This window comes from Osmerus eperlanus, chromosome 7 (assembly GCF_963692335.1).
Source record: "Osmerus eperlanus chromosome 7, fOsmEpe2.1, whole genome shotgun sequence".
Classification (NCBI taxonomy): Eukaryota; Metazoa; Chordata; class Actinopteri; order Osmeriformes; family Osmeridae; genus Osmerus; species Osmerus eperlanus.
In genome coordinates, this window is record NC_085024.1 from 13,624,954 (window position 1) to 13,639,153 (window position 14,200).

Consider the following 14,200-nt stretch of genomic DNA (forward strand, 5'->3'; position numbering starts at 1 on the left):
CCCTCCCCCCCCCCCCCTCCATCTCCCTACTCCAGGCCAGGTACAGTACTCCCTTACTCACTCACTCACTCTGTGAGTGGCCCTCACATGACCTGGGGTCTCCTGGCTGGGCCCAGGGGGGGGGAGGTGTGAAGGGTGAATCTGCTCTCAGAGCTGTAAGTGTGAATCCCAGACAGATAGATAGTTGCTGTTTCCTGCCCTGTCTGATTCAACACCAGGAATAGAGGAAATGTCTCAAGACACACACACACAATCTCCCACCATCTCCAGCAACAAGGCACCGCTCTGAGAGCATGTCTGAGATGTGTCGAGCCGTACAAACGTTGTGCTGAGGTAGCGCATTATGGACGCCCTAGACGGGTTTCCAAAGTCCTTCACATTTGAAGTGATGACCTAGCGGTGATTTAAACAGGCAGGATACAAATGCTGAGTTCATAAATCCTGCCCCGTGCAGGTGCACCACGCTCAGACACATCCTCCGTCGGATGCTCGTAATAAAGCAGCGTATGATTGTTTCAATATGTCCCATATCGCTCTCTGTCTCGCTCTCGCTATACAAACTGTATACTGTGTATCTCTTATTCTTTTTCTCCTCTCCTCTCCTCTCCTTCCCCTTCTCTCTCTCTCTCTCTCTCTCTCTCTCTCTCTCTCTCTCTCTCTCTCCTTCCCTTTCTCTCTCCTTCCCTCTCTTTCTCTCTCTCTTTCTCTCTCTCGTTCTCTCTCTCTCCCCCCCTTCCTCCCTTTGCCACAGCCAGACACGCAGAGATCTCTATCATGCTCGCAGGCCCTAGTTGCATCACTCCTTTCCAGCTCTCATATCCATCAGTCCGGGTTTATCAGACAGACCGAGTTATTCCACCATGACCGTGTCGTTAACGAGCCGCGGAGCCCGTTTTAATCTGTCTCCTTCCATATGTCAACCTCTCCGACACATGTGAGGGTCAGGGTCACGCGCCTACGCAGGTCGATGTGCTCTGTTGCACATCATTAGGGGTAGCAACCGGCCACCTTCACATTCGGGACTGAGATTGTTTTTTTGTTGTTTTTTTTAGTTAGTTAGTATTGAATTCCGCAACTCGTTCTACTAAAAGTGTTTTTTACCGTCGATCAGAGCAGAGTGTGGTTGGGAGGTGTTATGCCGCGCAATGGCTGTTTACTGGGAGATGCAGAAGGGCTGGGATCGCTCTGCTGCTCTCGTCACTGCCGGGGACGGGAGAGGAGGTCACCTGAGAGCGGCTCCAGCCGTGTAAACACCTCCCCCGTCGCCCCCCGGAGAACACACCTGCGGCCCCCTGGGAAGGAAAGGAAGTGAGAAGACGACAGGGAGAGGAGGGAGAGAGGGAGGGAGGGAGAGAGAGAGAGAGAGAGAGAGAGAGAGAGAGAGAGAGAGAGAGAGAGAGAGAGAGAGAGAGAGAGAGAGAGAGAGAGAGAGAGAGAGAGAAGAGGCGAGGACGGTCGGGAGAGAGGTGAAGACATGGGGATGGGTGGAGCGGACGGAGAAAGAGAGAAGCCGAGGATGAGAGGAAGTGATGGGAGGAGAGAGAGAGAGAAAGATAGGACATCAGAGCCTGGAAGAGGAGAGAAGGAGAGGGGAAGGGAAACCAGAGAGAGAGAGAGAGAGAAAAATGAGAGGGGGAAGAGTTGAAGCAGACGGAGAAATGAGAGATAGGATGAGCCGGCAGCAGCGGCCAGCGTGTGTGTGCGTGTGTGTGTGTGTGTGTGCATGTGTGTGTGTGCGTGTGTGTGTGCAGCCTCCAATAAGGGGGAAACTCCTCCTGATGACCCAGGGACTCCCTCACAGCCTCTCAGACTTCCAGAACTCTGCTTACCATAAATCTCTCTCTCACTCTTTGTCTCCATTTCCCTCCCTCCCTCTGTCTTTCCATCTTCCCTTTTTGTCTATCGTCTCCAGCTTTTACTATTGTTTTGCGCCTTGGCGACGATGCAAGCTGATTGGCTGCTTCCCAGAGTTCCACAGCTGCCATTGGAGGGAAGACTATAAAACCCTGGAAAACCCTAGCCCCGCTCTCGGACTTGCTGCAAACTCTCTCTCTCTTCCATCTCTCTCCCTCTCTATCTCTCCATTGTTGAAGACTAGACTGTTTCTACTAGAATGGTGACTATCAGTTTAGGTTCTGGGATTGTATTACTCATGAGTAAGTATTACTGGAACGACCAGCTGATTAGAGAGAGACTTCAGCAGATGCCTCAACATAAAAATGGCCAGTTTAGACACACAGCGGTACTCGCAAAGTCTCTCTGAGGCATCAAGGTCAGATGACAGACTGAGTAGAAAGGGGGAAAAAGAGAAGCCAACAGGTGTTCGTTATTCAATCAGGCGGATGCTACATCATAGACCTGTGACATCAGAGCACAATATAGGTTTCAGTAGGAACACATTATATACATGAATAAGTCAAAATACATGAACATATAATAAGTTAATAGCTGGTCTACTGATTGTAATTAGCATCAAGCACATTATATATCAGTGATTTCCCCCACGCCATCTCCCCTCCTCCCCCTCTGAATTGCACTCCATTCCAGAGATCGAGTATGGATGGATCTGTTACAAATCCATGTTAGGGCAGTGTAACCTTTCTCCCTGTGAGCAGTGTGTTCTCTGTTGGTCTCCCAATCATCTGTGTGTGTCTGTGTGTGTGTGGTCTTGACCTGAGTGTCAGCTCAGATGAGAGTTAGAGTGCGGCAGCTTGAAGTGGTTCCCTGCCGCCATCTCCGGCGTGCGTGGGCGGGGGCGGCTGATTGGCCATTTAGCGTCTCCAACGAAACCCGGAGAAGATTTGATATTGTGGGGGAAACAAAAGTCATATGTAGCAGGAAATTCAATTGTCCGTCTTTGCTCGCTTCAAACTCGCACTCCGCTTCCTCGCTAAATCAATTACGGATGTGCGCGGAGTTTGAGCCCGATCCGAACCCTGGGAGAATGTTTACAGACTGAGCTCTCTCATGGACTGCTGCACTGTCAGAATGTGTCAGTGAGCCTGCGTGTAGGAGATTGCATGTGTGTGTCTAATCTGTTTGTGTGTGTCTGTGTGTTTGTGCCGGGAGAATTTTGCGTGACTGCATGTGTGTGTTTCTGTCTAGCCGTGTGTGTGTCTGTATGAGCGAGTGCGTGAATGTGTGTGAGCGTGTGTGTCTGTACTGCGTGTATGAGTGAGTGGGCGAACATACAGAAGATCGATTCGTAATTGTCAATTTTCTAGGAAACAAGTTGTACAGAGCCTCACACAAACAAATAGATCACACAGATACAATATACACACATATAGATAACAGCACACAGTTTACATTTACATTTCGTCATTTAGCAGACGCTCTTATCCAGAGCGACTTACAGTAAGTACAGGGACATGAGGCAAGTAGGGTGAAGTGCCTTGCCCAAGTACACAACGTCATTTTGCACGGCCAGGAATCGAACCAACAACCTTCTGATTAATAGCCCGACTCCCTAACCGCTCAGCCATCTGACCCACAGATACAACGTGCACCAGCATACGTGACCACCTGGCTCTTACCATATACTAGTTACCGCGGTGTTTTGTTGAATGATGCAGGGAACTTAACCATCCACCATCTCACCAGCTTCATTGATGATGCAGGTGGAGTTGTGGCCTGGGCTGTGTGTGCTGCTGGAATCGCTCATTAACAGTAATTAACCTCGAATCTACTTTTGTCTTGTTGCGTACAGCTGCTGGTAGTTGTTCATGCACCATTGTGAAGTGGGAGATGGGAGTCTCGATAGCCTAGGACAGAGTTTTTGTCAGTAAGGAGTGTGTCTATATATACAGTATGTGTGTGTGTGTATCCATGTCCATGTTTATCAGTGTTTACCTAGATGAGCTCGGTGACTCATCTGTGCTTCCTCCACGGCAGTAAGGAGGCCGAAGGACACAATGGGAGGAAGCTCTGCTCTCTGTCCCAGCCGGCCCAGAGCCTTGAGGAGGAAGTGTTCACCCCCCCACCCATGTGATTCTCACACCCTTCTAGCTCTCTCTGGCACTGCCCTCTCTCTGTTTCTCTCTCTCTTGCTCTCCCTCTCTGTTTCTCGCTCGCTCTCCCTCTCTGTTTCTCTCTCTCGCTCTCCCTCTCTGTTTCTCTCTCTCGCTCTCCCTCTCTGCTTCTCTCTCGATCTCTCCCTCTCTCTCAGTGTGAAAGGGAGAGTGGCTCAGGAAGGAGTGGCCTCTCCCTGGGGCTCGTGCCTCCGGTACAAGGCTGGGGTCAGAGTTCAGGATCAGAGAGCTGAGCTCAGGGGAGGTCTGGGAGCTCACATCTTGCCAGGTCGTTGCAGATCAGCCCTATGTGTGTGTGTGTGTGTGAGGGGGGGGGGGGGGGGGGGCGGGGCTAGAAGCCTCCTAAGGCTCTACTCCCCACTTCCACTCCTCCTTCTATATCCCCTTCTCCTGACCACATGCCCTCCTCTCAGTGTGAGCCAGGCCTGATATTGAACTCAAACACTATGCTAACTCAATCACCCAGCGCCTGGGATTTTCTCTGTCTCTCTCTTCCTCTCTCCCTCATTCTCCCCCTCTCTCTTCCTCTCTCTTCCTCTCTCTTTCTCTCTCTCTCTTACCCTCTCTCCTTCTTCCTCACCCAAATGAAGTCCTAATGCTCCTGGTCCGTATCAGATAACCCAATATTCGGGTCCAAATAGCTCCAGAGGTCTGATGGACCTCTCTCCGGCCAGGGATCAGTCTTGATCGAAGCCTTAATCAGGAACCTATCGTCCTCATGCTGTCATAACATCCCCCTCGTCCTCTCTCCTCCTCTCCTCTATACCCCCACACTCTTACATCCACCCCATCATCCTGTCATAGCCTCACCCTCATCCACCCCCAGCCCCATCTCCACTCCCTCCTCCTCGCCCGCGCGTCGTAGTAAGGCTGGGCATGGAGCTGTAGCCTATCTTATGAACACGTATCTGTTCATGTCTCGCTATAACAACATCCCAAACATGGCTCAGCTTGTGTGTGTGTGTGTTTACAGAAAGTGTGGGTCTGTCGGTGAGCGAGGTTGCTGACGCTCATGCTTGTCTGTAAGGTTTCCGATCCCTTCGAGCAGGTTGTCAGGCAGGTTGGGAAAGACTGACTGTGTGAATCCAGGAAGAGCCACATCGTCACATGTCCGACAGATGGAGTCAGGCACCTCGACAGAAATCCTCCGGCAGCTTTGGCAACGTTATTGTAAACGGGACTTGATCCTGACCGGCCAGGGACTGGGTGTCGACAGACTGATCAGGCCGCTTCACTCTCTCAACCGATGGGCTGCTACCATGTTGCGCAACACCTCCAAAGTGATTTATGGCCGCCTCTTACTCCGAACGCGATGTTCTCATGATAGGGTTCGGATTGGCCTTTTATCGTGCGAGGGGAAAGCCCAAGTCGGTGAGATTTATTGTGCAGCAGTACATCACAGGGTCATTGTGGACATGGAAAGTAACAGCTACGTAGCGCTATGTTATTATTATTCATCAGAATGATTATTACTATAAAGATGATTCATGTCGTTGGTTGAGAAAGCTGATGGTCTGCGATGACGAAACCATTCCGGAGTCTGTTGTCCATGCCTGGACGCTTCGGTAACGTCTACCAGACGACAGCAGGCGAGAACAGCTTCGAGCCCGGGTGGCTGTGGTCGTTTAGGATTATCCATGCTTTCCTGAGCGACGTGTGTGCTAGACGCCCTCGCACGGTGGGGAGTCGGCAGCCAACGATGCGCTCGGCTGACTTCGCCACCCGCTGGACGCCCGAGCCGTTGCTCAAAAGTGCACTTGTAGAAGTCGGTGAGAGTCTTGAGAGGAGGGGAGGGGAGGAGAGGGGAGGGGGGTTGAGAGGAGAGGAGAGAAAGGGGGCAGGGAGGGGAACAGAGGAGAGAAGGAGACCGACAGAGAGAGGCCGGTGTGAGATGAACACTGGTGGAGTGAAGGTCTGCCATGTGGACCAGTGTTCGGTCATGAAAGAAGAATGCTCTGCCGACCTCCCACCCCTGATCTTCGACGACATCGTCTGGCAGGCACCTGCACGTCTGTCTCCAGATGTCAATAAGGACCATTCCGTCGGAATGACTGAACGACAAACACAGCTTGTAAAAGGTACGACACGTTTGAGGAAAAGAAAAAAAACATGAACACAGATCAACGAATGGCCATTTGTGACTGTTCTGCTACACCGTGGTGCGTTCTGGTGGACCGGGCTACGTCCTGCTATTGTGGTGCGTACCGTCAAGTTCTCTCTTGCCACATCCTGTTTCAGGGTGATTGTCAGCGGGTTGAGGCGGCGCTGACGAGCGACACACCTCAGCGCTCTTCTCATCATCGCGGAAACTCCTGGTCCCCGCCGATGGAAAGTATTAGTTGGCGAGGGCGCAGCAAAACAACCTGGCGGTTAAGATGTGGGCGAGCACACGGGGCCGTTTGTACAGCCTGAGAGAAAAGAGGGGGGGGGGGGGGGTGTTAAAGAGAGAGAGAGAGAGAGAAGAAGACAGAGAGAGAACAACTGAGAGAGAGAGAGAGAGAGAGAGAGAGAGAGAGAGGAGGGAAAGGAAAAGAGAAAACGAGAAAAGGTGCTGCCTGCCTGCTGTCGCGTTGTGGTGAGGACTTTCCCGTCGTTTGCGCGCGTGCACGGGTGTGCGTTCGCGCGTGTGTGCGCGCGTGTGACCGCCGCAGGATGCTCGCTCAGAACCTAACAGATGAACGCTGCCATCAAAGTATGATGGTTTCATCGTGTCACGCCTTCCAGCCTCTCTTTTGTCCCGCTGAAACAGAGCTATAAATAACCCAACGTGTAAATGCCTGTGTAGCCCCGGGCAGGACGGGGGAGGAGGGGGGGGGGTGTTGGGGAAACAGCCTGTAGCCTTGGCTCAGGTGGAACTTTTCCAATGGGAATTTCTCCTGAAGGAGAAGGGAGCCCCAACCCTGTTTGTGTTTTTGTGCGTGGGTGTGGGTGGGTGGGCGGAGGGGGCGGGCGGGTGTAAACTACAAGATAGGCTGATTCCACTCGGTGTGTTGGCAAAGAGGTGTGTGCGGGGGCGGAGGGCTCCGGGGCCTGGGGAGCTGATAGGGACTCAAGACCTGAGGTGCCCTGGACACACACACACGGACACACACACACACACACACGGACACACACACACACAGCTAGGAACCGTGGGTGGACGTGCTGAGCTCCATTCTATAGATTGTGACCTCACTAAGGATCAGGGCCCCACTGGGTGACCCTTTTATGTGCGTGCGCGTGTGTGTGTCCTATCATAAGGGAACTAAGGAGTTACAAGGAGTCTCCTGTTTGTTCCCAGTCCAGATGCCCAGGGGCTCATGCCCCCTCCGCTCTCTTCCGCCCCCTGTGCCAAAGCACACAGCAGATAGTGGCGACGACGTCTGTCTGTCTGCTCAGAGTGTGGGAAACGCGCGGGCACAGGAAGTAGAAACAGGAAAGACAAGCAAGAGACTTAAGGTTGTGTGTGTGTGTGTGTGTGTATGTGGACTCTGTTAAAAAGGGCTTCAAGGAAAAGCTGTATTCTTCACTTGACACATTGTGTACCTGACCCAACGAAATCAGGTGATTTGTTTTCTCTTAGCGGCCTGTCCGTCTGTTCCTCGGTGACGAGCGCCTCGGACGTTTGGCTGTTTGGGACTTTTGGGAACTCATTCTGTCTCTCCTCTGCTTTTGTCTCCACAGTTAATGAGGTCATCAGGAACGACTTGTCCAGCATCTCCGTCAACACTCATGCGTAGAAGCACACGCACACGCACACACACACATCAGGGGACCAACAAGCAGAGCTATCAGAGAAGAACCCTCCATCACCCTCCATCCGTCCGTCCATCCATCCATCCCTCCTTTCTTTCCCTCGGATCAGCAACAGCAACCCGCGTGTCGTTGCAAAGCAACATTAACTCTCAGTGACCAGAAACCGTGTCCACATCTCTGTCCACGTCAGTAAAGGTTATTGTTGAGGAGTTTATTTCGAAGTGGCTCATAAACCTGAGGAGACTAGTTTTACTTTTACGCCTTAAATGACAGTTATCCTAACCTGGGGGAGGAACAACCCCTCGACCCCCCCATACTTGGACACTCTTCAGAATGTCTGGACTAGCCAATGGAATTGACCACTCCGGTCCTACTGCCCAATCATAGCACAGCCTGCCCAAGCCATGCCTTATAAGACCACTTCACTTGCCATGAATGACAATCAGTCAAGTTTCATATCAGCCAGCTTATTTTTTTATTGTTATATTGTTGGAATCATTTCTGTTCTAGGTTTACAGGGAAAAGTGTCTGGAATATATAGGGACATGTGAATAGATTAGATTTATCGTATTGGAATTTTTATTATCAGATTCATTTATACTGAATGTCATGTATGATATTATTGTTATTATTTTTTGGTTATTATTATTGTTGCTACTATGTATTTGAAATGTACTTCTATCTATGCCTTAAAGCTAATATGCAATTTGCTCTTTAGCTTGACAGTCTTCCTATTATAATCCAGCCTGTAGCGCTTTCCTTGTGCCCTTTCCTTTCCTCCCGTCACCTAGTGTCTAGATCGTTCTCCTCCTTCTATATCATTCCGTCCAGCAGTCTCAGCAGCGTTCAGGCAGTCATGGCAGATGGCCATCCAAAGAGACCCGGAGCTAGAAGCTTTGAGCTGTCGTTCTCACTGCCCTTTTCTAGAGCCTTCCACATAGTCCCATCTGGACTAGGGACAGAGTGACTCAGTGCCTGCTCTGCACAGACGTGGCTTGTAAATATGCACACAATGAATTCAATCAAATCAAACTTTATTTAAACTTGATTTGAGTGTATGACAATCTTTGTATGACCCCCCCCCCTCCCCTCTCCCAGCTGGTGTAAGATAGTGTAGTGGAGATGGAGGGAGGTTTGGAGTCTGCCTTGCAAGCCCGGCAATAATTGATCTATTTCATACCAATGGATTTTTACCCTTGGTGAAGTTATTGCTCAGGGTCTCTCCTCCTAGTCTTCCTCTGTTTTGCCAGGAGCCAGTCACAGGCCCCATCAATACAGAATGCACTTTACCATAGCAACGGCACCAGATCCCCTGTCTCCATGACCAACCCCTCCTCAGAAGATCCTTTACCTGTGCCAGTAAAGACAGGAAGGATCCCTAATCTAGTCTGCATGACGGGAGCTCACCAAGGGGTCTCCCGTGTCACTTCCTCTATGTCGTCACGTTATCTGTCGTCACGTCAACCGTATGTATAGGCCATGTATGTTTTGTTTTTTTCTTCGTTTTTTTTTTATCTCTGCATGCACAGTACTAATGTAAGGGTCTGATTGAGCTTGGTTAGGTAGTTTGATGGTGGCACGCTTTCGTGTAAATGACTGTTATACCGTGCCTTACTCATTTGCTCAGCTACAAACAAGACTGTATCTCTGACGCTTTCCTGTAAAGGCGCAAGGTAGAACACGTTTTTCTCTTTAATATGAAATATTTATGGACATTGAAATGATGTTTTTATTTACACTCAATGTGTGTTCTCCAAAATGATTTAATAAATGAGAGTTGAAAAATGACAGAGCAGTTGTGTTTTATTTTATTTTTTGGGACCGGGGTTTATTGTTGGACCCTGAAATTGGATATTTTATAAAGAAGTTAGTTTGTGTTCGCTGTTTCCTATTGCTGTCTTTCCTATTTAATGTCTCAATCTATGTTTCCCACCATAAAAGCCCAAATCAGTTTTCCACAAATCATTAACAGAAATCATCTGATGTTTTATTTCTACGTTTCTCAGGAATGACATAACATTTTCAGATATCTAATTCACCCTCAACATTGAAACAATTTTTCTCTTGCAAAGATACTGGCCCAATTACCAAAGTAGTATTATTTTACCAGAGCATCTTGAATGAATTTTCTGTCCTTCTCAATACATGGGCCATATGGCTGTGCTATATTTCCTTCTATACTCTGGTCAGGTCTAGGATTGTCCAGGCTGCCCCTGGTGGAAGGCTCTGGTACTGCCTGACCCTGCAAACCCAATAAAGTCAGAAATAGTAAAGAGTGGGACTCTGACATAAGTCAATCAAAGTACTGAGTTTTTACACGGATGGGCACGGAATTTTCCGTGTTCCCATGAACATATGAGGTTATAAACCGTCAAGGATCATAACAGAAAAGTGAGTGTGTGTGAGAGTGCCCTCCCTGTGCAACCACCTGCCAGGCCTCCAGACTTTTCCATCCAGAGTTCCAAATCGTCATGGTGACAGAAGGCAGGTCTGGGCGGAGCTCCCCTCTACACCCATGGCAAAGCCCAAAATAGACGTGCTATTCACAGACAGTCACGCCTCTATTTCCTGGCAGCCTCGCTCACCTAGATCCTTCTCCTGCTGCGATCACCTTTGGCACAGTCACACGGGGGCCGCCAGGACCAGCACGGCCCCAATCTAGAGAAACACCAGCATGCTCCGTTTCTCCGCCCCAAACTAGGCGTCTAAGATGTTTCTGGATGGAAAGGTAAGAGCAGATCCTGAGCCACAGGCTAATGATGTTGAGGAGGAGGAGGATAAGGATCGTAGCACGCGCCGTGTTTCTCGGGAGACCACCCTCACCCCTCACCTTCCTCTCTGCCCCACCCAGGAGAAGACTTACTGCCTGGTTCGGGGGTCTATCTTTCTCTTCTTCGGTCTATCCTGTCCTCTTTATCTTTTCTTCCCCTCTCCTTCCCCTGCTCTCCTCTCCTTCCCCTGCTCTCCTTCCCCTGCTCTCCTCTCCTTCCCCTGCTCTCCTTCCCCTGATCTCCTCTCCTTCCCCTGCTCTCCTCTCCTTACCCTGCTCTCCTCTCCTTCCCCTGCTCTCCTCTCCTTCCACTGATCACCTCTCCTTCCCCTGCTCTCCTCTCCTTCCCCTGCTCTCCTCTCCTTCCCCTGCTCTCCTCCCCCTCCTCTCCTCTCCTCTCTGCTCCGCTCCTCTCGTCTCCTCACCTCTCCAGCCATCTGCAGGTTGTAAACCGAGGACAGGGCTGTAATACGGGGATCCTGCAGAGAGATGAGGGGGCGATTCTTCAGGAGACGCAGCCTGGCCTGATCTCTTCACCATATTGTCAGAGTTCATGCAAAAGCTCTATTTGATGTTTATGTTTTGAAGGCAAACGGAAAATACATAGAAAATGTTCCGATAATGAATGTGGGGAGTGATGATTTGTGCAGGTTTGATATTACTGAGAGTGTGTGTGTGCGGGTGTGAGTGTGTGTGTGTGTGTGTCGGGGGTGGTGCGCACGTGGGTGTGTGTATGAGTGATTGCACATCTGAGCGCACAGGTGTGCCTGTCTGCGTCTGTGTGTGTGTGTCCATCCACAGGTGCGCGGAGCCAGCGTTGACCCCTCTGACATACACATGCACATTACTACAGACACACAGACACATCCCACTTTAACGGGCTCTTTAACAGACACTCAGAGAGATGTCCCAGATGGGAAAAAAGCCCTCCTCCATCAGAATGACCATCTGCTACCATTCAGCCTGATTCACTATGTCTCTCTTTTGTGATGCGTGAAAGATCCTGAGATGATTCATAAACGTAGAGAGGGGCACACACGGCAGTACTGGAGCACACTCAAAGTAAAAAGCGTACAGAGCGTCTGTTTATTGAAGAAAATAAAGCCTGGGTCTTCTCATTGATGTTACGGCTGTCTCCCTCAAGCGCTGGGCGACCCCGGAGTGAAAATCTTGATGACATTAGATAGGAGGTGTTCTGGGAATCGTCCGCGTTTCAGATGACGACTATCTACTTTGGATTTATTACGAGGCAACTCCGTGAGGAGTTTTGACGAGAGGATGTTAAGAAATGTGAACATTCGTTCATGACAAATGCGGGTAAACCAACAGCAAAGATGGATGGGTTGTGTTCAGAGGTGTGTGCACACCTCTTTGGGTGTCATGTGTGCAGCGTGGGTAATTGGCTTTGTGTGTGTGTGTTGATACTCACAGTGCACACACACACCTTTGTGTCTGCCTAATGTGCAGACAGATGTGTGCGAATAATGACAATGTACAAACAGACCTGTCAACTGTGTGTACTGTAGTTTACAGACAGCTCCATGTCTGAGCGTATGTGTGGACTATGCAGACAGCTGTGTGTATACATGTATAGCATACAGACAGCTCAGTGTGTGTGTGTGTGTGTGTGTGTGTGTGTGTGTGTAGCATGCATACAGTTAGGATAGTAGGGTGCAGACCACTGAGTGTGTGTAGTGTTCTGACAGCTGTGTGTGTGCGTGTGTGTGTGTGTGTGTGTGTGTGTGTGTGTGTGTGTGTGTGTGTGTGTGTGTGTGTGTAAAGTGCAGACCCATCTGTGTGTGTGCGTAGTGTGCAGACAGCTGAGTGTTTGTGTGAATAGTGGGCAGACTATAACACAGTGGATCCAGCATCTAGAAGACCATCCTGTTGTTCCCGAAAGCCCAATAACAATCAGAAGGGGTCAAATAGGTGCTTCCTCCTGTCTGTCTGGTACCGTCTAAAATCTTCTCAGACGTTCTCCCTCTCTCCCCCTCCCTCCGTCTTCCTCCCCCCCCCGCCCCCTCCCCACGTTAGAGCTTCTCCGCTGGGGAGGGAATCCAGGGCCGTTCTCATCCTGTGGATGCTTTTAGGCGCCTCCCAGCAGCACCATCCCCATCTCCCCCGGCGCTTCTCTCCCAGTGAGGTGCATCCGGAGGCCAGGAAGACGTCTATCTCCTCCACCTAAAGGTTTATTGACCGGCTGGCAGAGTAGAGGCCCAAGGAGGGGCGGAGGAGGTGCGAGGAGTCTTTGTCTTTGGCCCGGCTAATCTCCCTCCTCTTAGAGAAGTCATCTAGTGAACGTTCATACTGCTAATGGATGTTCTACATGAACCCTGGATGACCCCCCCCCCCCCCTCACCTTAAGACACACACGTACACACACACACACGCCCCGTGTGAATAGTCTTCCCGACAAAGATGAGCTCCTCGTGCCAAAACGTAGTGTTGGCAACGGTTGGAGGGAGACTCTGTAGCGTGGTTCACCCATATTAGTGGAGACGCTGGAGGGTGCGCCTACAGAAAGGCAGATGAGCTGCTAGCAGAGATGTGGGTGGTTTTGTGATTCGGCCTTGGGCTCGGTCTGGTTCGAGAATTCAGAGGGCAGTGAGTCTGTGTTTTAGAGGAGCCCATAAACACGAAGGTATTTCCTCCAGCTGACCTCAGCTTGGACATTCTGCTCAATTTCAATCCCCACGGTTTGCATACTCACACTCACACACACACACACACACTCACACACACGCAGACATGCTCCCTCACAAGCACACACACACACAAGCGCACACACACACAGATTCCCCACATCCCAACTGCGTGCGAAGTGACCAGCCGTATCAGCTGAGTACTGTGTTCACGGAAGCCTTTGAAGGCCGTGTGTGGGGGGGGGGGGCAGGGGGAGGGAGGGGGGGAGGGGGAGGGGGGGGGGGGGGCTGGAGGAGGTTCCGGGTGAGATGCCTGGGACGGGGTGCTGGGAGGGGTCAGGGAGGGGGTGCAGGGAGGGGTTCTAACCATCCATTTCAACCCAATCTAGACCTAACCGCAAGACAACCCGTCCTCTCTGAAGATCACCTGTCTCTCCTGTTCAATATGAATGTTTTATCCTAAAAGCTTTTCTTTTTTGCTAAGTGCTCTTGCTAAGTGTGGGCTCTTAAAGTTTTGATTACTTTGACTATTGTTCAAGAAACAAGCGAGCCAGAGGATCTAAATTAATGTAATGGGCTATTCGGAGAGGGGCATTTCACAAAATAGTTCTCCAAGAAGGTGCTTTATACGTATTTGGACAAAGAGCTAGTTTTGACACCTCGAACTGGCTGGTCTCCCCTCATGATGCTTTCATAGGGCAGCCAGACAGGTGGGGAGAGGAAACAGACATGACATAATCACATGAATAACACAGCGTGCCAGGGTTCGTATGCGATCCATATGCTTTCTAAGGCCAGGAAATATAGGATGTCAAGCATCGCTGTGTAAAAAGCTTCATTTAGCAATATTAAAAGGAGTCGGCTGCGGTCCCATCCATTTGAAGGGGTTGAAGCGGATCTCATTTGGCTCATTTCGTAAGCCTGCGCCTTTCTCTCTCTGTCGTCTTGAATCGCTTAGGACAGATTCCTCTTTCTCTGGTCCAGACGTCGAGCTTTCCAACACCCCTCTCCCCCCTCTCCCC